Raw genomic sequence first — 26,501 nt, 5'->3', positions numbered from 1 at the left:
CCGTCCCCCAGCAGCAGAATCACAGGCATGTGCAACCCTTCAGCCTTTGTATGGGTGCTGAGAATGGAGCTGGGTCCCCACGCTTGCCCAGCAGGCACTTTACCCAGGGAGCTATCGACATCCCTGTGCTCCTGAGCGCCTTGCAGTTGAGCAGGCTGTGTCAATTAGGGTCACATTAGGGGCGAGAATGGACTTCCCTGTCGTGTTCCTGACCACAGGGTAAATGCCGCCGCCCCCCCCCCCTGATTCTCGAGTACACTGCTGCTGTGGGCTTGTGGGTGTCTCAGGCCAATGTCTTTGCCTTCCTGTGAATGGAGCTGAGGTCTATCCAGTAAGCCTATCCAGCCTCTTGAGTCTCTCTCTCTCTCTCTCTCTCTCTCTCTCTCTCTCTCTCTCTCTCTCTCTCTCTTTCTCTTCGTGTTTTGTTTGTTTGTTTTCGAGATAAGGTTTCTCTGTAGCTTTGGTTTCTGTCCTAGAACTAGCTCTTGTAGACCAGACTGGCCTCGAACTCAAAGAGATTCGCCTGCCTCTGCCTCCCGAGTCCTGGGATTAAAGGTGTGCACCTCCACTGCCCAGCTTGAGTCTCTTCTTATGACCGATTACGCTCAAGTCTAACCCTTTCCCAGCCTTGCATTCCTTGAACAATTGCCCTCGACTGTGGTGTGGGCTTACGTGGATGTGGCAGCCATGGTGGACACTCCCCAGGAGTCTGTCTCTGTGTCGTGTCCACATGTCTAAACCTGCTTGGTTTGGTTTGGGTCCTCACTTTAAAGAAGAAGAATTTGAAAGTGGCCCTTCCTCTTCTATTTTTGGGGAAAGATGATGTGAAATTTGTATTATTACTTCCTCAACAACTTTCTAGACTTTACTAGTGAAAACAGGCAGACATGGAGGGCTTTCTTCCGCATTTGCTTTTGTTTTTCTTAGACTTTAAGGCAAAAGATGGTTCCGCTCATCCGTTTTCTCTTGGGAGCAGCTGGTGGCCGGTGTCACTACAGAGCTTGGTTCACTTCATCCCCATTGGGAAGACCTGTCTATTTACCGTGTCCGGTGTTATGGTTACAAAGTTCATGGCTCCCACTGTGAATGAGAAGGTGAAGAACTTCTCCTGAGCCTGGCTTATCTCGCCAACAGTGCTCTCCAGCTCTGTCCATTTTGCTGCCAACAGCAGGGGTTCATTCTTCTTTACAACTGAGCCATACTCAAGTGTGCATACATACATTCCTTCTCTTCATCCATCTGTCCATTGATGGACTCCTGGGCCATTCCACATCAGGACTGAAGACAGCACGGACCTGCAGGTATCTCTTTGTGTGTGGATTTAATTTCCGTTGGCTATAAACCCAGAAGTAGAATAGCTGGATCATAAAGTAGGTCTATTTTTAATTCTGTGGGAAGTCTATGCTGGTCTCATTAATGGCTGGACCAGTTTACATTCCCATCGACAACACACAGACATCCTCTTCTTCTATGCTGTTTCAGAATGTTTTGTCTTTCTCCTTTAATATTAATTTTTACACTGTAGCCCAGATGGGTCTCAACTCAATGCAATCCTCCTGTCTTCGCCTACCAAGTATTATCAGGTGTGTGAGCCATGTTGACCACATCCCTGGCTTCTTTATTTTTACTAGCCATTCTCATGGGATGAAACAGTAGGTTGGTTTGTTTTCTAGCAGTGCTGGGGATGAATCCCAGGGCTCCGAACTGGGTAGCTGAACTCTACCATTGCATACACCTGGTCTCTCTGTTATTTTGACAGGCATTTTCTGTATTTGCATCACATGTACTCCCGTGTGAGAAGTGTCCCATTTTGGGTTGGGTTAGTTGAATTGGGGTTGGTTTTGTGTCTTGCATACCCTGGATGTTAATCCATTGCAGCTGGTGACTCCTTCCTCCCACCCCACAGGATGTCTCTCTACTTTTTTGATTGATTCTTGAGCAGGCAGAGGCTTTATTTATTTTAAATTGTGCCTGTGCACTTGTGTGTGCACCATGAATGTGTAGCACCTGCAGAGGCTACAAGAGGATTATACAGACCTTTATAAGCTGCCCCACCCAATATGAACACTAGAAATCAAACTGGGGTCCTTTGAAGTAGCAGCCTGTGCTTTTAACCTCTGAGCCATTTCTCCACCCTCAGATAGACATTTTTAAAGCTGGATTTAATCCTGCTTCTCTGTCCATGGGGTCTGAGATGATTCCCTTTTCATTTCTAATATTGGTCACCTGTCGGGGACCAGCCTCAACAAAAATACCTCTTGCCAAGGTAGAGGCATGGGGACTTAGAAATATAGTAAAGAATATGAAGACACGCTTAAAAATAATAAGACAGAGAAACATAGAATAGTATCGGGAGGAAGTTCCAATGAGTACTGAAATCTGCCCGCGTTTAATTTCCAATTGCTTAAAATACATCTGCTCACTAAAAGTAGGAGTAGGACAAAAACTACATTAGCCTGATACAGGGAAATGAACAGACCCATTGAAGGTCACAGGCTACAGCCTAGCATACTGTTGCTAGAACAAGACAAGTCACACTCATACCCTGGACCAAAACATTTTGTAGGCACACCACTCCCTGAGTAGAACCCGAAGTTATCTCCTTAAGGGAACTGAAATTTAGTTGGATCCAGAGACTTCTTGAAAAACAAGGTCTGGCTATTAGCCACACCTGTTGACAATAACCTTGAGAGAGAGAGCAGAACTGCCCTAGCTAAATCTAGGTGGAACCTTTGTTTGAGGTGGAAACACAATAACCTGGAAGGACTAGAGGAAGTTCCAGCCCTCTGATCTTTGGTCAACTTGGACACAAGCTCATAATTTTTGGGGTCTCCACAGTCATCTGTGTCTTCTTTCTCTTATCTGGTATGTAAGTGTTGCTGGGATTTTATTAAACACCTTGTTGTTCTAAAAGAATCACTTTGACTCTCTTCCTTGTGAATGTTTTTCTAGGATTATGGGATATGTAGTCCACTTTCACTGGCTAATTAGAATCAACATAATCCTGCCTTTGGCGAACAAGGAAACCTTGGGTCCCTTCTGTACTTGTGTCTTGGTGTTCTGCGCATAGAGTTCTTAAACAGCCTAACTTTCCAAGTGATAAACACATTTCACAGAGAGTGGCTAGGTCCCTTCCTGGAAGTGTGACTCAGTTAGTAGAGTGCCTGCTTAGGATACTGGGAGCTCTGGACTTGGCCCTTAGCACACATCAAGTAAATGTGTGATGGTGACACACACTTATAACACCAGAACCTGGGAGGTGGCGGCAGGAGGATCAGGAGTTCAAAGTCATCCTCAGCGACATAGAAGTCTGAGGCCAGCTGCATGATTCTCCTTACCACAACTGGAAGTCACCTTTTGCTCTGACCAAGGTTCCAAGGAGCCAAAAAACCCACTGGCTCAGCTGGAGAGATGGTTCAGTGGCCAAAAGCATTTGCTGTTCTGGAGAGGACCTGGGCTCAGTTCCCAGCACCCATTTGGCAGCTCACAAGCACCTGTAACTCCAGACCCTGGGAATCTGATGCCTTCTTTTGGCTTCTCTAGGCACCCACATATACATGGGATACATGCTTCCTCTCTCACACATATATACACAAATAAAAAGAAAATAAATATAAATGATTTTTTAAAAAGTTAACTAACTGACATTTTTTTGTCATTGTTGTCACAGGGTGGTCAGTTGATGTCCTTGCCCCTGTGCATCTCTTCCGCCCCTAGTTTTGACCGAAGCTGCTTCTTTCCCCAGGGTCTAGGTGTGTGTGTCTGGAGCTCAGACCCTTGGAGCTCTGTGGTCCTGCCTAGAATTTTCCTGTGCCTTCTGAAGGCAGCTCTGGACACAGCTGGGGATTCTGGATGCTCACACCCATGAGCAGGTGACCATGGCCTACCCGCTCAGAACAGTGTCTCTCCTTGCCGTCCTCTCTGGCTGTGGCAGCTGGTCTGGACCTACCCTTTCCCGCTGCAGCATCCTCTCCTGTGCAGGAATCCCAGCTCTGCTCATATTCCAGGCCTCAGACTCCTCTTTGCCTGCCTGCCAGAGTTCTCAGTTTGTTCCCACAATGCACTGCTAGTTGGGTCACAGAAAAAAAAAAAAAAAAAACCCGGCACAGGAGCTGAACCAGCAGGGACATCATGCTGAGCTAGGGAGCGTCCCCAAAGGCCGGTGAAAGTAGTAACAGCAAAGCCAGACTTTCAGCCTCCCCCCCCCCCGCCTTTTTTTTTGAGATAGCTTCCCCCGTAGCCCAGGTTAGCCTTAAACTGACTATGTAGGCAGGATGACTTGATCCTCCTGCCTCTACTTCCCAAGTGATTATGGGGACACACCACTGTATCTTGTTTCCGTGGTGCTGGGGATTGAGCCCAGGACTTCCTGCGTACTTGGTATACCTTCTTCCACCCCAACCCTGCAAAACCAGTACTTGATGAGAGAGTTCAAGGTCCTGCCTGTGTGGAGGTGGTGAGACAGAGGTGTTCTGGGGGAGCTGGAATGTTCTCGATCTTGGTCTAGGAGGCTGCCCAACTTGTGAAAACTCAGCTAAGTCCAATGAAGGCGTTTCTGCTTTGTATTGCTTGGCCAATGCGATTTGGCCACAGCGCAGCAAGGACAGTGCCTCAGGGGTCCTAGATGGAGGATTAAGACTCAGAGCTACAAGCCCCAGCTTTCAGTTAGTCCTGTGAGCTCTGCTCAGTCTAGAAAGGGACATGCCCATTTTACCCCACAACCGCAGCAGGCAAAGGGTCTAAAGCCAGTCGGGTGGGTTAGCAGGAGTCCATCTTGGAGGCCTTGGAGGTCTTGCAGGGTGTCTACCATCCTCCTTCCCTGGAGCTTGGGGCAGAGGACAGAACTGGGGACACAGGAAAGGGGCTGATGAGAGTGTGACCTCATTCCTGGCCTCTGTCCTCTAGTCTCCTGGCCGTTTGATTCCAAAGCAAAGATGAAGAAAGGGCCTTTGCCCCCTGGTATTAATGATGCAGTGGTCAGAGGCACCCAGGAAACTGTATCTGCAGAAGTCACAGTGTGAGTCCCAGAATGCATCTGGCCAGTTTACATTGAACATCTGCCACAGGCCCCACAGCTGGAGCCTCGACCTCCAGAACAACCACAGCAGCTCATGGTTCTGGTAGTCAGTTGATGATGGAGTAGATTGGAGGAGCAAGGAGGGAGAACGGTGAGAGGGGTGTGCAGATATGGAACCCCTTCTTCTTCCTGCCCAGCATCAGGCACTGGCTGGTTGGCATGCAGTCACTTCCTGGTTCCTGGTTGTGCTGTTTCCCCAGAGAAAATCTATTTGTTTTGGGTTGAGATAACCACGCTAGTCTCATAAATTCTTCTTACTGGCTTATGATTTTCCTCATATGCTCTTGAGACCGTAGCGAAGTCCCCGTGGGGTGAGGTGCTGTGATGAGACCCAGCTCTGTCCCTTTCACACATTTGCTGGGCTGTGCAGCAAATGATCAGTTGGGTGGCTTCAGGATCAGCCCCCTGGTGCTGCCGAGCAAGCATGACACCTCTATAACTCAGGTAAACTCTATAATGTGGCAGTGTGTACCCGTAATCCCAGCCCTGGAGTGACAGACAGGAGGATCTTGGGAGCCCACTGGCCAGCCAGACTGCTGGAACTAGAGAGCTCCAGGTTTAATGGGAGACTCTGTCTCAGAAAAGTAAGCCAGAGGAGACTGAGAAAAACACCAACATTGACCTCTGGACTTCACACATGTGCAAGCACACACGTGTTCCCCCCCCCATGTGTGCACACAAGCATAGACACACACAGGACCAGGTATCTGCTACTACTGTAATACAGTTCTGGAGGCTGGAAGGCCAGGATCAAGGGCAACAAGGTCATGATTCTCTAAAAGAGGATCCTGTCTGCCTATTCCAGCTTCTGATTGCTAGGTAAATTGTTATGTTCCTGCGTTCCCAATCTCTGTGACCATCCTCTGTGTTTATGTCTCTGTTGTCTCCCACAGGGCAGGACTCGGGATCAGCTCAGGTCTCAGAAATAGGACAAGACTCAGGATCAGGGCATGCAGGGCGCATAGGGGAGAGTCAGAACAGGACTCAGGATCAGGGCTCTGGGGGGGCATCAAAACAGGACTCAGGATCAGGGCATCGTGGGGGGGGGAAATAGGGGAGAGTCAGAACAGGACTCAGGCTCAGGGCACCGGGGAGAGGGTCAGAACAGGACTCAGGGTCAGGACACCAGGGGAGGGGGAGGGGGACTCAGCAAGACTCAGGGTCAGGCCCCTTGGGGACTCAGGATCAATGCACCACTGGTGTTCAGAGCAGGGATCAGGACCAGAGCAGGAATCAGAATTTCCCAGACACTGTGGGATCCTGGTTGGATTGTGGAGGACACATACAGCTTAAGAACTTGGGTCCTGTGGAATCAGTGCTCCAGGACTGGCTGACTCTGGCTTATCTAAGGCACTGAGATGGTATGTCATTCCACACCTTGTGGTCACTGATGGCACTGGCTGGTTGACTGGCAGATATGGACACAAATAGAAGCAGGCACAGCACACAACAGTTGGCAGGGAGGCACTGTGGCCAGCCTGCCTCTTAGGCCATCTCAGTGACCAGAGATCTGAGAGCCACAGCTGTGGAAGGCCTGTCCCCACCCCATACACAGGACAGTGGTCTCTGGAAGAGAAGCACCCTATGGTCTATCCAGGTGAATGCTGGAAAGAGCCAAAGAATGTGGGTGCTTACATAGGTAGAATCCCAGTCCCATCAGAAACCAGGGTCAAGGGAGCCCTTTAAGAGTGTCCTTAGGGTCCTGTAGTAGCCAGAGCACAGGCATGTAGAGACATATGCTACAAACCTAGTGGTGCTATTGATGTTCATCTGGGAGGAACTCGGGTACTCAGGTGAAAATCTGGATGCTTCACCCAGGGCATCTGTGCACCCCTAACAAGCAGCATTCTACTCCAGGGCTCCAGGGAGCACCTCAGTCCCTCAGATGGAAGACACACATTGTTCTGTCTCCATGGATAAGGCCGCAGTGACCACCCCAAACACCTCCTTCAAGAATGGAGTCTAGAGGCGGAGTGGCTGGGCCAAAGCCTAGTCTTCCATAGACTCAGCCCTCTTCCCCCAGCTACACAGCATCAAGCAATCATAGAAAGCCTCCAGGCCTCCATCTCATCTATCAGAAAAAGCCAGTTTGATGGGGTGGGCTTTGCAAATCAGAGAACACGAACAGCAAATTGCCAGCTCTCTGTGAGAGGCTAGTGTGTCCTCTGGACCCAAGCATCCTTCTTCTGCTGCTTCCTCTTTCCTAGGCACAGTCTGTCTCTCCAGTGAGACTGCAGAAGCCAGTTCTGGAAGAGTCCACCAAACCAGGCAAAGAACCTATTTAGACAAGTTGAGTAGTGCGTGGGCGCCCCCTGGTGGCTATATGCTCTGAGACTGTGGTCCTGGGAAGACAGAACCTGACTTTGCAGGCACCAAGGCAGGGGCCTCAGGATTCCAGGTAGTGAAAGCTCAGAACCCTCCAGTGGGTGCCTAAAGGGTGGAGCTTAGGCTGGTGCATGGAGGTGCCCACTGACTCATTTGTGGGCCAGGCTTTTAAGTGCTGTGATCTCCCACTCCCCTCACCCCATGACCCACCTCCTTAAGAATCCCTGAGTTGATTCAGGCCCAGCAGGAAGAGGCTGACAAGGAAACGGGAAGAGGCCATGGGAAGGATATGGACCTCTGGTCTCTGGGAAGACAACAGCTTCTTCTTCTTGCAGTATCCCTGACTGTTCTGGGCCCTGCTGAACCCTGTCCTGCCTCTCTACGCACCGCTCAAACCCACAGGGAAGGGACTCTGCCCATCCTGTCCCTCCTGCAGCATCTTGCTCTTTGGTCCAGATGGGAATTTAGAAATGGAACAAACCTTGCTTCCACTGGGGCCTGTGCCCACAGTGCCCGTGTCCTGTGCCCATGGTGCCCCTCTGTCCTATGTTCTGGGTTTTTCACATCTCCACAGTCCACTCAAATCCACACTCCCCACTCTGAGTCCCCATGAGGGCCATATGGAGTGGGCAGATTCAAAGGATGCTGCTGACCCGCCTAAAGGGGCCCAGGGAGACCTGCAGAACGTCACAGAAAAATGAAAGGCAAAGAGACAGAGAGACAGCTGCGGCCTCCTGTAAACAGTCTGATTTCCCAATGTGAACCAGATTGCAGCCCAGGACCTCAGGTAAACATGTGCGTCAGTGCCCCCCAGCCCCCTGCCGCCCAGGAGGCCCAGGGTCTGCGTGGCCCAACTCTGGGACGCATCACCGTCACCGCCCAGACGGTTCCTAATTAGGTAAAATTAGGCCTTGCATTCCTCCAAAATCCCCAAGATCTCTGCAATTTCAGGTCTTCCCCAAAGGAAAACATTGGGTAATTAAACAGCATGAGCAAGAATGGTATAGAATGTTCTCTGGCTGAGGAAGCAGCTCTGGTTTCCCACCCACCTTGGCTGGACAGAGGATCTGCTGGGAGGTGGATTAACCATGGCCTTGTTCTCAGGGCCTGGGTGGCCGTGGGACTTGGGGAAGGGGGTAACTAGACCTGGTCTTGGATCTCTGCTGGTGGGGTGCGGGGCTGTTAGGCCCCCTTGGCCTGTGTCGTGCCTACAGGTAGCACCAAGGACAGTGTCTTCGACAGCAGGGTTAAGTGTGGCCCATGCAGCTGGCATAAGTGCCCACCCAGCCCTTCACTTCTCCCCCACCAGGAATTTGCCAGTGCAGGGTGAGATCCTGCCCAGTTGCCCTCACAGTCTTGGGCCTTCAATGGACTCATTGTTTGCTTTCTATCTTCAGTCTTTTTGCATTTTTTCTTGTCCTTTTAAATTGTGTTTCTTCATTTTTGAAGATTAACTGTTAGAATAGCTCCTGAGGGGGTGTCTTCTTTCTCCTGTAGTATTATCTTACTTTATTTTATTTTTGAGACAGGGTCTTACGACATAGCCCTGAATGTCTGGAACTCACGACCAGGCTTTGAATTCACAGTAATCCTCCTGCCTCTGTCTCCTGTGTGCTGAGATTATAGGGGTGCCACCATGCCTGGCTTTTCTTCCTTGCTTTTACAAGCATCTGGTTTAGTCTGTCTTATCTTTTCTACAGCGTCTGTGAAACTAACCAGATACACGCTGTTTTTTTTCCCCCGCTTCTCCTCCGACCCACAAGGCCTCTTACCCAAAGTTGCCTGCTAGATATTGGCCTCCGATGGTGGCTTCTGCTGTGCTTTCTGGTTTTGTTTTTGCTGTTCTGTGCATTGAACCTGGGGCTTCATGCACAGGAGCCAAGCGACACTCTGAGTCCTTTAATATATATATATATATATGTATATATATATATATATTTATTGCTGTTATTTATCATTTAGAGGCCTACTAGTAATGTAGCTTAGGCTGGCCTCAAATTCACAGTCCTCTTGCTTTAGTGTCCCTAGCACCAATATTACAACCCAGGTCATGATGTTTGTGTACATGTCTGCATGTATGTACATGTCTGCATAGACACACAGTGGTGCGTGTGTGCATGTGAGTGTGTATGTAGGTCAGAGGTCAGCATCAGATGTCCTTCTCAATGCTCTCCATCTTGTCTTTGAGGAAAGTCTGTTGCTGAAACTGGTGTTCTCTGATGAAGTTAGGCAGGCTGGCTATGGAGTGCCAGGGATCCTCCCGCCTCTGCCTCCCAAGTGCATGCCGAGATTATAGGCATGTGCTGCCATACCCAGCCTATAAACCGAGGGCCAAAGGTCAAACTCAGGTCCTCACTCCTGTACAGATCCTTCATTGAGGGAGCCATCTGCTCAGATGAATGGCTTTTAATAATCAGGGTCACAGGAAATTCCTAGCACAGCTTGGAGTCCCCCCACGCTGCCACACAGTGTCCCCTTTTGACTTTCTTGTCATGGGGTACCCAGCTCACAGCAAGCAGAGCCCTGCAGTTGTCATAGTGACACAGACAGACTTCTGTGCACACCTCACTCCCATCTCCCATGAAGCACTCAAGCCCTCTTGTCCGTTTCCAGGGGCCACAATCTTGTCACTTTGAACGTGATATAGGAGGGGACTTTCACTGTGCGATGTCCTGAGAGCCTGGCTGCCCCTGAGTGGACGGTTGTGCTTCCCACCACAGACCCACAAGCTCACTACCCCCCCTCCCAGCGAGGACACTTTAATTATTTCCAGTTAGGGTTATACATCAAAGAGTGTAGGTGCAATTGTGTGCGGGCTGCGTGCGAACACACATGTTCTCGCCTCTGGGCTGGGCGCCCAGAACTGGGGCTGTTGGGCCGTATGGTCAGTGTATGTTTAGTTTTTTGAGAAACTGTCAAACAATTTTCCAGAGATGATGTGCTATTCCACCTTCCCACGGGCAGAGTGGGGGACACCTCGTTCTTCTGGCTCCTTACACAGCGCCGTGTGGAACTGCCATCCGTCTTGCTGATGGACTTGTGTTCCTTGCAAGGCAGTGCAGGCTGCTCACTCTGCTAGTTCATTTGCCTTTGAAACGTCTCGTTTACACCCTGTCTCTTCAGGGCCTGGTATCTGCTTGAACTGGTTCATCTGCCTCTGCACAATGTAGTATTTTGTGTGTAGTTTGGTTTTTCTCTGAGCTAGTATCTCCCTATGTAGTCCAGGCTGCCCTCAGATTCACAATAATCATCCTGCCTCAGCCTACCAAGTTCTAAGATTACATTGTTTATCACCATGCCTGGTTTTAAACTATGTAGTTTTGAGAGTGTTATTTTAGAATTAAAGCCTTTATTAGGTATGTGTTTGCAACTTCTTTTCCCCGTTGATAGCTTCCTTTTTCGTGCTTTTTTAACCAGTCTGTCTCTCATTGTATGTGTGTATGCATGTTTGTGTATATGGGGGTATGTGTGTAGAGGGAGTGCACACATGCACATGGAGGCCAGAGATGTGGATTAGATGTCTTCATCAATCACCCTCTACTCTCTTTACTGAGCTAAAGTCTCTCATTGAACCCGGAGCTCACTGGTTTAGCAAGTCTAGCTAGTCAGCTTGTTCTGGGCAGCCCTGGGACCACAGGTGCATCCTCTTGCCTGTGAAGAAAGTGCTTTACCCACAGAGTCATCTCTCCAGCCCCTATCCGTGATACCGGGGCATGGCCCAGGATGTGCACATTCGCTCCTGTGTGTATTTTCATCCAGTGTGGCTTGGTAGCTGTCAGAATTATGCAGCTTAGGTCAAGGCCAGCTTTTGCTTATTTTATTCGTGTTTTGTGTGTGAACAGGCAGGTGGAGGCAGAGGTCAACCTCGAGGGTCATTCCCCGGGAGCCGTCCACCTTGACTTTTCAGACAGGGTCTCTTGTAGACGGAAGTTTCTGTCCCACCCGATCCAGCAGTCATTCTGTCCCAAATAGACACACAGAGGTTTATATTAATTATTAACTGTTTGGACTATTGCTCAGGCTTATTACTAATTGGCTCTTTCAGCTTAAATTAACCCATAATTCTTATCTGTGTTTAGCCATGTGGCTTAATATCTATTCTCAGTAAGGCATTCTCATCTTGCTTCCTTTGCTTCTGAATGACAACTGTGCCTTTACTTTTCCTCTTCCCAGAATTCTCCTAGTCTGGTCACCCTACCTATACTTCCTGCCTGGCTACTGGCCAATCAACCACCATGACTGATGATATTAATGATATTAATTTAGTGAGAAAATGCCAAGAGTCTCCACAGAACCCAAATCCCATGGGAATCACCTGTTCTTTCCTGCCCAGTTTCGGTTGCCTGTTGATTTGTGTAACTAATTTGGGTCTTAAAAGTAGAGAGTCAGAGGGCTGGAGAGATGGCTCAGTGGTTAAGAGAACTGGCTGCTCTTCCAGAGGTCCTGGGTTCAATTTCCAGCAACCAGATGGTGGTTCACAACCATCTGTAATGAGATCTGTCGCCCTCTTCTGGCCTGCAGGCATACATGGAGGCAGAACACTGAATACATAATAAATACATAAATCTTATTTTAAAAAAGAAAGAAAAAGTAGAACGTCAGGAGGCTGGAGAGGTTAAGAGCACTGATTGCTCTTCCAGAAGACACAGGTTCAATTCCCAGCACCCACATGGTGACTCACAACCACATGTAACTCCAGTTTCAGAGGATCTAACATCCTCTTCTGGCCTCACGGTGCACAGACATACATGCAGGCACACATTCGTACACATAAAAACAACCTAGAAAGGATAGGAATTCATAGTTTTGTTGTTATAATTGCTGGAAACACTTTCTCTTCTCTTGAAACATTTTATTTATGTTTTGTTTTGGACAGGGTCTCGTGTAGCCCAGGCTAGTCCTGAAATTGCTATGTAACTGAGGATGGCTTTAAACTCCTGACCCTTCTGCCTCTGCTTCCCTCCTGCTGGGATTCCACGTGTGTACGCCACCATGCCTGGCAATCATGTACCTTCTTTATTGCGATGGTCAGTGGAGAAGTGACTATGTTTTGGTAGTCAATTCTCTTGCATGTTCACTGGTATTCTGTTGCATCCTCCCCTACCCCACCTCAGGGGCCCCTTACCTTTCCCTGGACATTCCTTCAGAACCGCAGGGCTTTTATTTTTCAGTTTGGATTTTGGTTCTATAGATTCTATATAAAAAGAGCAGGAAACACTGAGGTGGTGGCGAGAGGGTCCCATGCTTAAGTATGTTTCCTGCTCTTGCAGAGGACCCAAGTTTGGTTCTCAGAACTCACATCAGGCTGCTCACAACCACCTGTAATTCCAGCTCTAGGGGATCCTGGACTCCCTGGGCACCTTCACACGTCTACACACAATGCGCCACACAAACACATACACAACATTAAAAACTAAAAATTAATCTTTTTAAAGAACTAGTTTAAGACCAGAAGGGAATTCTATGATAAAGTCCCTGACCCACAGAAAGGACCAAAACTCTATGCAAAGTGACTGATTGAGTGGGCCGGCCCGGCCTGCTCAGGAAGTTACACCTGTAGCGAATGGTGTCTGACACAGCCGCACGCTGCTGTGGTGGTTTGAGACTGATGAACCCGCCAGCCTTCAGCAAGGAAGCCATAGTGGCTCCCTGCTCCCTGCCCAACCCCCAGGCTGCTGTGGCTTCCCACTGGCATCAAAAATAAGATGGGAGCATCAAGGGGCCTGGAGTCCGGCATTTCTCATGAACACTTCTGGAATAACCTGGCATGTCAGATCCAGTAACATATACAAAGGATTAGCTGTGGTGGAGGCACAGAGCCTTTACTAGGAGCAAAGAATATCCGGGTATTTGAAGTCAGCAAATTCCCCATATAAACAGACCAGATTCACCATATTAACAAACGAAAATTCCCACGGGATTATAGTCATCTATATCAGAAAAACACTTGAAAAAAACCCAAAAATCTATTCAGCATAAAACTCTCAAGCAGCTGGGAGTTCAAAGGCATTTTCTCCATCTGATAAAAAAGGCATCTATGAAAAATATGCGGTGGACTTTGTAGCAAGTTCTGGGAGATTAAATGCTTCCCTCAGAGATAAGGAACAAGGCAGGAATGTGGTTCCCCGGCCCTGTCTGCCAGCCTTCAAGGAAGGGTCTGGCCTGTGAGGCATGAGAAACAAGAAAGGCGACAGATTGCAGAGGAAGATGGAAGACAGGCTGCCTGCCTGCCCATGTGGAAATTCTGCAAGGGTCATCAAAAAGCTGCGGGCAGAAATGAATTATGGGTAGCGTGCAAGGCCGACACTGAAGATGACAAACTCGGTCTAAAGAAACGATGGCACTATCAGAGCAGACAGGTTCCAAAGGACATGTTTCAGATAGCTAGCGTTAGACAAGGGCCTCACCTTGTTCACCAGTGGGCAGTGCAGAGTGCAGATCCAAGCCTCACTGAGAGAGGGGCTGGTGGGATGGCTTAGCATGTCAAGACACTTGCCACCAGGCCTGTTGACCTGAGTTCAGACCCTGGACCCGGATACTAGGAGGGGAGAATAGTCTCCAGCAGGTTGTCCTCTCCACACAGACACCAACATTCTCTCTGTCTCTCTCCCTCCCTCTCTCTCTCTGTCTCAAACAAACACATACAATAATTTAAATCTTTCTGAGAGCACTGAAGTTTCGTGGACAACAGGAGAAGGCAAGGGTGTGGTGGGGAGACTCGGACCCTGTAAGTTGAATGGTCTTTTAGATGGCAGTGCGGCTCTGGCAAATGACTTTGCTGTGTCTCCACACAGAGTACACACAGACTTCCCACCTGTTTCAACAGCTGCACCTGAGCACGCCATCCGGAGAGGAGAGCATGTGTCCACGTAATATCTGGCTCACACATGGGCCAGTGAGATAGACTGGCAGGTAAAGAAGTTCGCCACCAACCTGAGAAGGTGAGCTCAATCCCTGGGACCCACACTGGGTTAAGGACAGCATCCTCACGGGTTGACCTATGACCTCCACTCACACACCATGGTACACGCACGGCCTCCTCCATAAGTAATAAATGTAAAAATTATTGTAAAAGTTTTGCACACATAGGTTCATAGCGGTCACATTTACAGAAGACCCACAGTGGAAACAATGAATGCCCCTCCATGTATACATGGGTTAACTCATGGTGGTTTATCCGTGTGATGGAATTGTATTCGGCTGTAAAAAAGTATGAGACCTGCATGGATCTAGGGTAAAAGAGACCAGCCACAAAAGACCACGTCCCAGGTGAGTCCGCGAGTATTCGATTTTTTAATTAATTAATTTTTTAGAATTTCATTTTCCATTCCAACCACAGTTCTCCCTCGCACCCCTCTTCCTGCCTTCCCTCATCTCCCTCCCCAACCCACCTCCCACCCACTCCTCCCAATGGGTAAGGGCTCTGATGGGGAGTCAACGAAGTCTGGCACATTAAATTGGGGCAGGGACCCTCCCCTCTGCATTAAGGCTGAGCATGGTATCCCACCATAGGGAATGGGCTCCAGCAAGCTAGCTCCTATTCCATGGATAGACCCTGGTCGTTACTCAATTTCTATCATGGTCAAAGGGAGAAAGAGAAAGGGGATTAGCGGCTTGTAGCCTTGGGGTGATGGTAGGGAGGCAGAGTGGCTGCTCATGGCTGTGTTCCTTTAGGAATGGACTGTGGCGATGCTGCCCAGCTTTGCGACTGCATCCAGATTCACTGACAGCGCCATGTGTGAACTGTGCCTCACAGAAGCTGTGAGTCAATCGGTCTGCGTTCTAGAAGTAGATGACTGCAAAGTTGAACCATTGTTCTTTCCTTAGGCATGGTCTCACTGTGGCTCCCAGGCAGACTAGAACCTTAGCCTTCCTTCCCCTGCCTCTCCAGTGCTGGGACTGCATGCATGCACCACCACTCCACCTCCGTCTCTTACACAGCTGATCTCTCCAGCACCCTGCGAGAGAAAACAAGATCCTTTGGCCTGTTAGACCCACACCCTGCTACCCCATTTTCATTCCTTTCTGTGCTATCTCCTGCCTGCTCCGAATGAGTCAGTGCTGGGACCACAGTCCCCAAGATGGGCTCAGCCCTGCACCGGTGGAAGAATGTGTGTGCCTCTCCCAATGTAGATCTTCCTTCCCTTCCCTTCCCTCCCCTCCCCTCCCCTCCCCTTCCCTCCCCTCCTCTCCTTTCTTCCCTTCTTTTTCCTTCTCTTCTCCTTCCCTCCTCCCTCTTTCACTCCCTCACTCTAAGCTGTCTTTCAAGAAGAAATCATTGCAAAAGTCCCTCTTTTAAAAATCCCATCTTCAGGGCTGGTGAACTGACTCAGCAGGTAAAGGCACTGATGCTAGGCCCAACAAGCTGAGTTTGGTTCCCTGGACCCACACAGTGGAAGGTGAGAACTGACTTTTGCGAGTCATTCTCTGACCTCTCCATGTGCCGAGGCATGTGACTGTCCTTCCCCCACCCCATAATAACTATACTATATTATTTATATTATATATTATAACCCATAGTAATGTGATAAAATGAATATTTTAAATACCATTTAAAAATATACAAAGAATTAATAGTTCCCTGTAATTTCTTTAACAATATAACAATTTGGTGGTACAGTTTCAGGGGAGCTGGCATGGCGGGACTCAGGGGTGAGCTGCAAGCCTACCTCTGATGGCTCTAGGAGCATGTGGCTCTGAAGATGACCTCACAGGTTCTGCTCTGTCCCTTGATTGTCACTCCGCTGCAGTCACTGCCTCTGCGGTGCAAGCTCCCATCTTCCAGTTAACTCATGGCTCTAGAAGACACCAGTGTGACACACATGGCCCTGGGACCGTCTTTACGGCCTTTCTCCTTTCTTCCATTCCACAGGAATGCTGTTTTCCTAGCAAGATGGAGGCAAAGTGTGCTTGCTGCCCACACCCCACAGAACCCGGCCTTGGCCCCCAAGAAGAGCTCACTATCTCTTGTGAAGGCCATCTTGTATCCCTCCAGAGCAGTGGTCCTCAACCTTCCTAACGCTGTGACCCTTAATGCAGTTCCTCATGTTGGGGTGATCCCCAACCATAAATTACTTTCATTGCTCCTTCATAACTGTAATTTTGATACTCTTCTGGATTGCGATTATCTGTGTTTTCCAATGATTTGGGGCATTGTGACCCACAGATTGAGAACCACAGCTCTAGAGGGTAGGTGCAGCTAGGTCCGAGTGCTTGGGGGAAGCAGATCACCCCACTGTGGGACACCTGGGGGTGAGACAAGCAGGCACCTGAAGGCCAGGGCAGGAAAAGAGTCTAGTGACTTTCTTACATAGGAGGGCAGACCTGTGTGTGTAGGGCCCACCGGCAGGCCCCACTGTGAGCGGATTCCCACAGAAGAGCCATGAGGAGTGACCCTGACCCCGTGTACTTTTCCCACGCCAGAGGAGAGCCGTTCCTGGCTCTGGAGGAGGGTGTTGGACCAGCATCTGCTGATGCTCACGCTTGACATGTGGTACAATCAGGACTCCCCAGGGAGCCAGCCTCCTCCAGCATGGTCAGCATGCCTGCTTGTGATCTGGCTGAGCCACTTCCGGGCCCTGAGCCTCGATTTCCTTCAACGGGAAGGGAAGGGCCCAGGGGATGAGGCCAGCCTCAAAGCTGTCCTGAGAGCTGGGCACACACAGTTGATAAGGGACTATCTTCTCAACCCTCACCTCTTTCCCTGCCTGGTAGCCCGAAAGCCTGTGTTGGGAGCGGCCTCCCAGCAGGATGTGTCAGCGAGATTTGATAAGGGCAGTTACGTGCAGGCCTCTTAGGTCTCACATAGCCGCAAACCAGAAACCTGGTGTCACTCACTCATTGCTGACGTGTGTGCCTGTTTGTACGTGCGTGTTTGTGAGTTAGCACCGAGGCCTCAGGGAATGGGATGACTTGTCAGAGAGGCAAAGGTAAAGTCAAATGACGAAAGTCACAGGGTTACCTTCCGGCTGACATCCCCTCCCTAGGAGATGGTCTTCCTGAAGCCAACAACGAAAATCTGCTGTGCTCTGAGCGACCACCCAGCCTTTCTTGCCGTGTGGTCCCCTTGTCTCTGCCAATTGCTGTGATAGCCTCCTTCAACAGAGAACACGTTAATGCCCCCCTGACACAAAGCCTCCAACCTCCACACTCACAATGTTGGAAGCTGGGCAAGTCAGTGAAGGCGTCAGGAACACATAGGTGTACTGTCCTTAGTCCCTGGTACCAGTTGAGTATTGACCCCCATACCCCTTATCAAGCCAGTAGGCCCCATGGCTTTCCACCCCTAACAGCAAGGCCACGCCCACCTCTCCCTGAAACCATACTGCTCACCTCAAAAGCGTTATAATGGCAGCAACGAGACATCTATCCTGTGTGTGAGTATACCCCAACATGGCGTCAGATCAGTCCTCACAGCAAGGACAGCAGTGTCCACCTCTGACTTGTCTTTGTGTCACATGGAGACCACGTCATCTGACACGTGAGCGCACACAGGACTATGTGCGGAGAACTGTGGGCTTAAGTCATGAGCACAGCCTGGCAATGTTCTGGAGAAGAAGTGGAGGGGATGTTGACTCGTGCCCACAGTTTGTACCCCTCTTATCTGAGAGAGGAGACCACGGAGTGCCATAGTGGCCACCTTTATCCCATTTGAGTGGATTAGATTGTCCCCAAAGACTGAGATTGTCCCCAACAGGTGGCCCACAGGCAGGGGGTACTCTAGAATAAGCATAACATTTCTCTACAATCAACTCTCCTTTAATATGAGAAATCCTACCACAACCCCAGATGCACAGGATACAGAGAGATGTGTATTCATATCCCACCCCCGAGAAGCTCACCTTCGACCTGCTGTCGGGAAAAAATAGGTATGCATATCAAACATTTGCTGGTAATTAATGTAACATAAAAATTTACATAAATAAAATTATTCTAAAACAATTCTTCTGTGTACATATAATTTTACCACTTATTAAGGATGAGAAAATCGCTAGGGTGAAGAGATGGCTAAGTAGGTTAAGGAACTTGCTGTAAGAAAGCCTGAAGCCCTGAGTTATCCCAGGACTCACAGGAAGGCAAGGGGAAGCCAACTGTGCTAAGGCGTCTTTTGACTTCCACATGTGTCATGTGTCACACCACACATACACACCACATACCCGCACATGAGACATACCACACCCTCCACACACACCCTACCCACCCCTGAAACCATGCAAACACACCACACACGTGTAAATTAAAAGAAAAGAACATGTGCCGGCCTCACCAGAAACACCATGGATTCATGACACACTTGACTTTGATCGAACGCTTTGTCCTTGTGAGTCCTGAACCTGTTCTGCTCTCACACTTTCCCCCTACCCCACTCCCCACAGTGTGCGAAGCTGAGCACCTGTTTTTATGGGGCAGAATGTCTAGGGCCCAGAGGGTCTAGAGACAACATCCCCACATGCAGAGTGAGGCCTGGAGTGCTGGCCCACACCCTTACACGCCCCCCTCAGGAGGCAGACACAGATCGATCTCTGTGAATTAGAGCTGGTCTGTTCTACATAGACAGTTTCAGCCAAGGCCCGAACAAACAAACCAACAAAACCAAAGCAACACCTTGGATGAAGCAAAAGCCCTCTCAGGTAAAGCACAGAAGCTGAGGTACGGAGGGTGGAGTATCACAGAGATGAAGACCCTGTCCTTAAACTCCATTCCGAGCCAGAGGACGTCACTGTGCGGGCCTGAGCCTTGTTCAGCAGGCTTTGTCTGTAAAGGGCTCAGCAGCAAGCATTTAAAAACTTTTTTGTGTATACACACACATGTGCACATGTGTTCCTGGTGTCTGGAGAAGCCAGAAGAGAGTGCTGGATCTCCTGGAGTTGGATCTCATGTAAGGGTTAGATGTGAGCCATCCAACATAGGTGCTGGGAACCAAACTCAGCCTCTGGAGGAGCAGCAAGTACTCTCAATCACTGAGCCAAGTGATCAGATGACAGGTTGGGGTGTGTGGGGATGGGGAGGGTGATTGCCGTCCCTATGCAAAGTCAATACCTCTTTACAGAGTCCAGGTGAAGGATTTCCACTCTTTCCTTGGTCTGGTTTGTCTGGTGAATTCTTGATTAGAATCTACCCATGTGCCCCCGTGTTTTCACTTAACTCTGATAAAACTAGGGTGTACCCTTTCCACTCCCAGAGTAAGTTATTTATCAGTGTGGTGTTGGACGGATGGTGCTGCTCATGTGTCCACCAGGCAGTCATCCTTCATTCTCAGAATAAAGTCAAAGACTACTCATAAAATGGAGTACACACAACCCGAAAAACTGCAGTTTTATGCAATATGGAGTCATTTATATTGGGACACGGCTTGATCTCAACAATTCCTTGTTGGAAACACTGTCCTTGGTGCTACCTGTAGGCACGACACAGGCCAAGGGGGCCTAACAGCCCCGCACCCCACCAGCAGAGATCCAAGACCAGGTCTAGTTACCCCCTTCCCCAAGTCCCACGGCCACCCAGGCCCTGAGAACAAGGCCATGGTTAATCCACCTCCCAGCAGATCCTCTGTCCAGCCAAGGTGGGTGGGAAACCAGAGCTGCTTCCTCAGCCAGAGAACATTCTATACCATTCTTGCTCATGCTGTTTAATTACCCGATGTTTTCCTTTGGGGAAGACCTGAAATTGCAGAGATCTTGGGGATTTTGGAGGAATGCAAGGCCTAATTTTACCTAATTAGGAACCGTCTGGGCGGTGACGGTGATGCGTCCCAGAGTTGGGCCATGCAGACCCTGGGCCTCCTGGGCGGCAGGGGCCTGGGGGCACTGACGCACATGTTTACCTGAGGTCCTGGGCTGCAATCTGGTTCGCATTGGGAAATCAGACTGTTTACAGGAGGCCGCAGCTGTCTCTCTGTCTCTTTGCCTTTCATTTTTCTGTGACGTTCTGCAGGTCTCCCTGGGCCCCCTTGGGAGGATCAGCAGCATCCTGCAAGACCAACCATCCCTTGTTGTACCCACTGCTCTCACCACGGCAGGGGGATTGCTATTGTGGAGTCCGTGGGCACATTTTGTCCAGGGATTTCCAGAAGAGTGTCTAACCTTCCAACCAATGTCAGTTAGCACTCTGCACCCATGCAGCAGCTGACTGCAGTAGTTGCTTCACTCTGCACCCATGCAGCAGCTGACTGCAGTCGTTGGTCCACTCTGCACCCATGCAGGGACCACTCCTGCAGATACTGTCTGTAGCTGTGCCCTAGTATAGCAATGCCCCAGGGATGATGGCACAGAAATGCCTGATGCTTACTGCTCTCTTTCCTTCCTTTCCCTTCCCCTCCCCTCCCTTCCCCTTGCCTGCTCCCCTGCATCCCCCTCCCTGTTTCCTCCTCTTTGTCCCTTTCCATTGTGGTTAGGTGCAGTTTGTACCTTTAGTCACAGCTCCATTAGGCCCATGACTTCCTGGGTAGAGCATTTAGCTCCTTAATAACTTCTGAGAGCTCTGGGTGTCCGTGAGGCCGGCTTTGACCTCCTGGGACGTATTTGTCACTGTTGGCATTCACTAGTTGTCATCTTAATTTGTTCTCTTGACCACAAAGAGACAGGCGCTCGGCCGCTCAAGCAAGCTGTCCCCTGTGTAAGGAAGGCAATGGCAGCTAGCTGCCTTCTGACTTGACGCCTGGTGGCAGCAGGACCGTAAACATTGCTAATCACTCCTGATAGTGATGAGACAAGGTTATGACCCCAACACAAGGTAACCACCACTACCCTAGGGGGGACCCCGAAACTCGAGCTTTGCTCCCCAGAGTCCTGCACTCCGCCCATACCCTGAGGATTGGCAAACTAAGACATGAGTGGAAGGGACAGTGGCTCTGGGCTCAGGATACTACCTGCACCAAGATGGAGGTTCCAGAGCAGAGGGTGGCTTCCATGTTGTAAGGTGGGAGCTACGGGTGTTATAGAGAGGACAACACAGCCAGGTGAACATTCTCTCTGTCACCCGGAACTCCGGCCTTGCCAGAGGAGACACCATGAGCCTTTAAATCCTGCACAGCTCAGACACTCAGGGCATAAGGCCTAGTGTCTTCTCATGGTGTTACTGTGTGTCCTGGGCTCACAGTATCCCGCAGTGCAATAAAGACTGTCTCCTGTCAGCTCTGCATATCCCTGCCTGGGGCCAGGCCCCTCAGCCTCACTGTCCTCTGGTGATGAACGGTTTCTGTGAGGAAGTGACAGACCACAGAGTGCATGCCTGTGCCTGCCTCAGCTTGTGGGCTGCGAGGGACACTTTGTTGCTGGCTGCCATGACACATGCTTTGTGACAGCAAAACCGCTCCATGTGATGTCCTCTGTGCTCACTGTCTCCATGTCCCATTCCCCTGCCGTGGAACCCAAGGTCGCAGGGAACTGGAACTGAGCCCAACACCCTTGGCTGTACCTCTGTCTCCCTGCATAATGGTCCCCACATTACCTTCCCCCCAGTTTCATTCTGCATGGCCACAACTCTAGCCTTTGCCACCATCCTGTGTACAAGCAGTCTTCCTGTCTTTTGTGGTTGGTTTCTTCCATAGCCCTCTCCTCCACGACAACCCTGCAGCAGAGCATGACGGGGCCTCAGCCCCACCCACCCAACACCCCTTGCCGACTATGGGGACTTCCTGCCATCCCTGGGCTCAGGGCACCACTCAAGTCCCTGAGAAGCCTGGCACTGAGGGGCCTCACTGCAGCACGGACTTCCCGCAGGACATGGAAGATGTGCTTTGTGTGCCTGGGCAGAATGGCCCACAAGTTGATTATAAAATCTGCTGGCTCAATCAGTTTTTCAGTTTATTGCCCAAGGCTGCAAACCTTTTTGTGTTGAATTGATTTCTGCCGCCTCCACCCTCGGCTAGGCTGTCGTCAAGGCTCTGAGTACTCATGCTGTCAAAGCTGCCACCCCACACATCAGCACCGTCTCCCAGGGATGGAAAACCTTGTCCTGCCGGGGCCAGTGTGCTCCACCTTGAAGGCAGCTTGCTTTTGTCTCTGGCTGGGGGTGGGCCTGTCAGACACTAGACCCCGGCCCTCACTCGCTCTGCTTTCTGCGTCTCAATTTTCCTTCCTTCTCATCTTTACCAAGGCCCTTCTTCTCTTAACACGTAATTAGGTTACAAGCTTGGCTCCTACTTTCTCTACAAATTCTCTTAAGCCAAGTGCCCCGGATAGGCATACCACACTGCTTCCTGGCACTCTTATTGCCTCCGTTTGATGCACAGCTCTAATTATGGGATGGATATTTGATCACAAAGCCCAGGCGCCAATATCCTGGTTAATAAGCTCACAGCAAGGACCGAGAAGATGGCTCAGTTGACAAAATGCTTACCTTGCAAGTAGAAAGCGGGGGGAACTGAATTTGGAACCTGTGTAGTGATCCAGGAGCAGGGGTACACATCTGTTATTCTGGTGTGGGTCAGATGGGATGCAGAGGCAGGGGGCTTCTTGACAGATGGCTGGTCAGTTATCCCAGCCTATGGGATGAGGTTCCAGGTGGACAAGAGACCCTGTCTCAAACAAAGGTTGGAGGTGTCAGGGGACTGACACCTGGGGTTGTCCTCTTACACACACACATACACACACACACACACACACACACACACACAGAATGAAAGTTCCCCCTGAATCCTTCTCACCCTGATCTTTGCACCAGCCAGTCTGTGCCCCAGTGCCCACAGAGAGACAGAAGAAGACATCAGATCCCCTGGAAATGGAGCCACTATGTGGGTACAAACCTTGGGCCTCTGCAAGAGCAGTCAGTGCTCTTAACTTATGAGGCGTCTCTCTGGACCAATGTTTCCTTTTTTTGCCCACACAGTGAGGACACAGTAAGGTCAATGTATGTAGCCAGCACCACAACTTTCTTCAGATTTCGTTGTGAGTCCAGGTTGCTTGATACAGCTTGATGTTGTGCTGTTGCAGAGATACAGGTACCTCTGCATACGCCCTCTTTGTGACCGTCTCTGTGCTGACAAGTGATTGTTAGAACTGAGACCCAAGCTGTGATACGGGACCCAAGGGCTATTCACACTCCAAGTTTAAAAGACGAAGATAAAGAGCCTAGCAGAGGCGTGAGCAAGTTCGGTGCTCAGAGTCCTAGGCTCACTAGGAAGAGGTCCCACTGCTGGCACTCACGGGAACCTACGCTGTGGAAGGGCCAGAGAAGACGGGCTGCCAGATGTCCAGAAGAGCTGGGGTGGGGTGCCTGCCATCAGTCAAGGGTGATAGGTGGTCACGTGACTTAGTCTAAAGTGCCTCTTTTTAACACCAAAGAGTCAATAAGCTCCCTCACCTGGACAAATCAGGTGTGCTGACACCCACACTGCAGTGACCCAGCAAAGCAAGCCTGACACGGGCCACGCTCTCTTCCCGCCAGCCCTCCCCAGGTATCCGGAGTGTTTCCTGTGCAGCTTGTATGGTCTTCTCCCACTGTGTGCTGAGACTCACAGTGGTGACAGAGGCTCCTGGCTGCCCTCTTCAGTGACAACAGTTTGATCTTTGACTCTGAACCTGAGTGGGCTCTCATGCTAACTCTGAGAAAGTTCTGGCTGTTTTCATGTTCGAGCATTTCCTTTCTGCTTTTGAGGTCGCATCCTTTCTCAGGTGGCCGCTGTGCTTTATGGGGGCACCTGTCTTGGGCACGGTTACAGAATCCTTGCAGTTTAGGCAGAAGTCATCTTTCACGGCTGCTCCTTTGAGGGGAGGTCCTAGCCTGGGTGACCAATTTGCAGGCCAATAAGCCAGGTCTTTCCTGCCTCTCGCAGTGGAGGTCAGGTAAGCTGGGGTCTGGGGGTCATAGTGACAGTAGAGTCTAGTTTACAGGAGACACCTTCTGTCCACTGCCACTCTTGCCCACATCTCTTGCCCCTGTCTGAGTGTACCTAAGTTGAGTGATGAGCATGCTAGCCCCCAAAGTTCTGTCAAGAGAGTTAGGAGTGACCTTCGCCTCTCTAACTAGGCCATCATGTGTATCTCCAGGTGCAAAGCCATAGCCATGACGTCAGGCAGGATGAGCAGAGTCTTGTGATAAGGTAGGCCTCAGGGGAAGACTTCCCACGTCCAATAGGAATGCCTGTTCTTATGTCATGAAAAAGGCCCCAGGCCTGGAGCTGCGTTCCAGCACGTAGCAAAGAGGATGTGGGCCTGGGCCCGAGGCTTTGTGACTTCTGACTTCCAAACCTGGGACCAAAGACAAAGGCAGAAACTAAGCGGGGTCATCAACATCTGGCTATGGAGAGCCAAGCCCACCCCAAGGTCCAAGGGCCCCTTCATGTCCTACCTGAAGTGTGGGTGCTGAGCGTCAGTCCAACTGGGGTATTCAGGGCTTTGGGCATGAATGTGGCGTGCTGTGTAGGTAGAAAGGGGCAGCTCTGGGACACAGGGACCCCCCTCCCACCCTGATTACAGAGTTTCAGCTGGAGACAAAGGAAGCCCTGGGGGCAGGCTGGGGCTACTAAGATGGCTGTCACGTCCTTTTCATTAATGGAAGAGTTGAGGCCCACATCCATAGATTACCTTCACCTCTCAGAAAGAACTGACCACCGTGGTAGCATATAACCAGTCACCCATAGCTCTGCCAGCACAGCCTCTCAATGCTGGTCCAGCTCAGGGTCCCTCACATGGGCACTTAGTTCAGTGTGGTAGCTGCTGGGTGAGGGGCTCTTTGTCCCAGCCAGCCAGGGTTTGTTCATTTTTCTCAATCAACACTGCCACCTGGTGGTGCCTCATGCAACTGCAGCCAGCCGGTCTAGTTTCCAAGCCTGAGACTTTGGGTCCTTCAGGAGCCCAAAGCCCTCGAACAAGGCATTTTGTTTGTTTAGTGTTGTTTACTTCACTGAGACAAATAAAGACAACTGTGCTGCTGACTGCTACAATCTGGTGTTGAAGTTGGGGCTGGAGAGAGCTCACCGCTTAAGAGCAGTTGCTTCTCTTGCAGAGGGCATGAGTTCAATTCACAGCACCTACGTGGTAGCTCACAGCCACACCTGCAGCCTCACTTCCTGGGGATCTGATGTCCTTTTCTGACCTCCTCAGGCAGCAGCTCCACTCTGGCAGAGGAGGCAGGAGGGTCAGAAGTTCTCGATCATTTTCAACTATACGATGAGTTTGAGGCCAGCCTGGTCTCCCTGAGCCTCTGTCTGAACACTGTATATGTTCAAATCGGTTCTATCTGTACATAAAACATTCAAACTCAGAAACACACAAGTAGCTGGGCAGTGGTGGTGCACACCTTTAATCCCAGCACTCAGGAGGCAGAGTCAGATGGGCCTCTGAGTTTGAGGCCAGCCTGGTCTACAGAGCGAGTTTCAGGGTGGTCAGGGCTACACAGAGAAATCCTGTCTCAAAAAAAAAAAAAAAAAAAAAAAAAAAAAAAAAAAAAAAAAAAAAAAAAAAAAAGAAAGAAAGAAAGAAATAAAGAAAGAAAAGAAACACATAAGTAAAATGTTCCGTGCCAAGCGTCTGCTCAGCAGACCACAGTGGAGACGGAAATTGGAAGCCATCTTAGGTGGAAGCCATTTTTACATTTTCTCTTAATTCTTTAATTTCTCACCTGTATATCGTTTGTAAATTAGTCAGTGGTTTCTAACACTGGGCGAGGCTACACTAAGGTCCTGAAGAAGATGGCTCCTCAGCCACGCCTTCCTCTTCTCCAGACCCTGAGGTGGCAGGGTTTCTCAGCAGTCCATCTTTCCTGGTGCTGCTAAGATCTCTGCTGAAGATGGTCACACAGGCGTGGGCAACCTTTACACACATACCATCACACCATACCATCCTTTACACACATACCATCACACCATACCATCCTTTACACACATATCACACATGCATTCATACACACACACTCCCATACACACACCACACACACACCACACACACATACACCACACAAACACACACATCACACAGTCCACACACATCCACACACACCCCACAGCCCTCCACACCTCACACCCCCCACACCCCTCACACACCACACACACAACCCACATACCCCCACATACCCCACACCTCACATACCTCACACACCCACACATACCTCACACACACCCCACACCCACACACATCCCCCCCACAGTCCCCCACATATC

General features: G+C 50.1%; 2 long non-coding RNA genes across 2 annotated transcripts; both read right to left on the bottom strand.

The window, feature by feature from the left end:
- Nucleotides 1–14,842: 14,842 nt before the first annotated feature.
- LOC126498806 (uncharacterized) lies at nt 14,843–17,732 on the bottom strand. The gene is made up of 3 exons (XR_007590904.1): nt 17,364–17,732; nt 16,072–16,200; nt 14,843–15,360 (listed from the first exon to the last, which is right to left on the bottom strand). It is a non-coding gene; the product is annotated as an uncharacterized lncRNA (long non-coding RNA).
- Nucleotides 17,733–19,976: 2,244 nt separating this feature from the next.
- On the bottom strand, nt 19,977–23,490 carry LOC126498179 (uncharacterized). The gene is made up of 4 exons (XR_007590786.1): nt 23,148–23,490; nt 22,742–22,919; nt 20,809–21,012; nt 19,977–20,371 (listed from the first exon to the last, which is right to left on the bottom strand). It is a non-coding gene; the product is annotated as an uncharacterized lncRNA (long non-coding RNA).
- Nucleotides 23,491–26,501: the final 3,011 nt, after the last annotated feature.

Source organism: Alexandromys fortis, unplaced genomic scaffold (assembly GCF_014885135.2).
Source record: "Alexandromys fortis isolate MF-2015 unplaced genomic scaffold, M_Fortis_MF-2015_v1.1 scaffold_3, whole genome shotgun sequence".
Lineage (NCBI taxonomy): Eukaryota > Metazoa > Chordata > Mammalia > Rodentia > Cricetidae > Alexandromys > Alexandromys fortis.
This window is presented reverse-complemented; position numbering and strand designations above follow the sequence as displayed.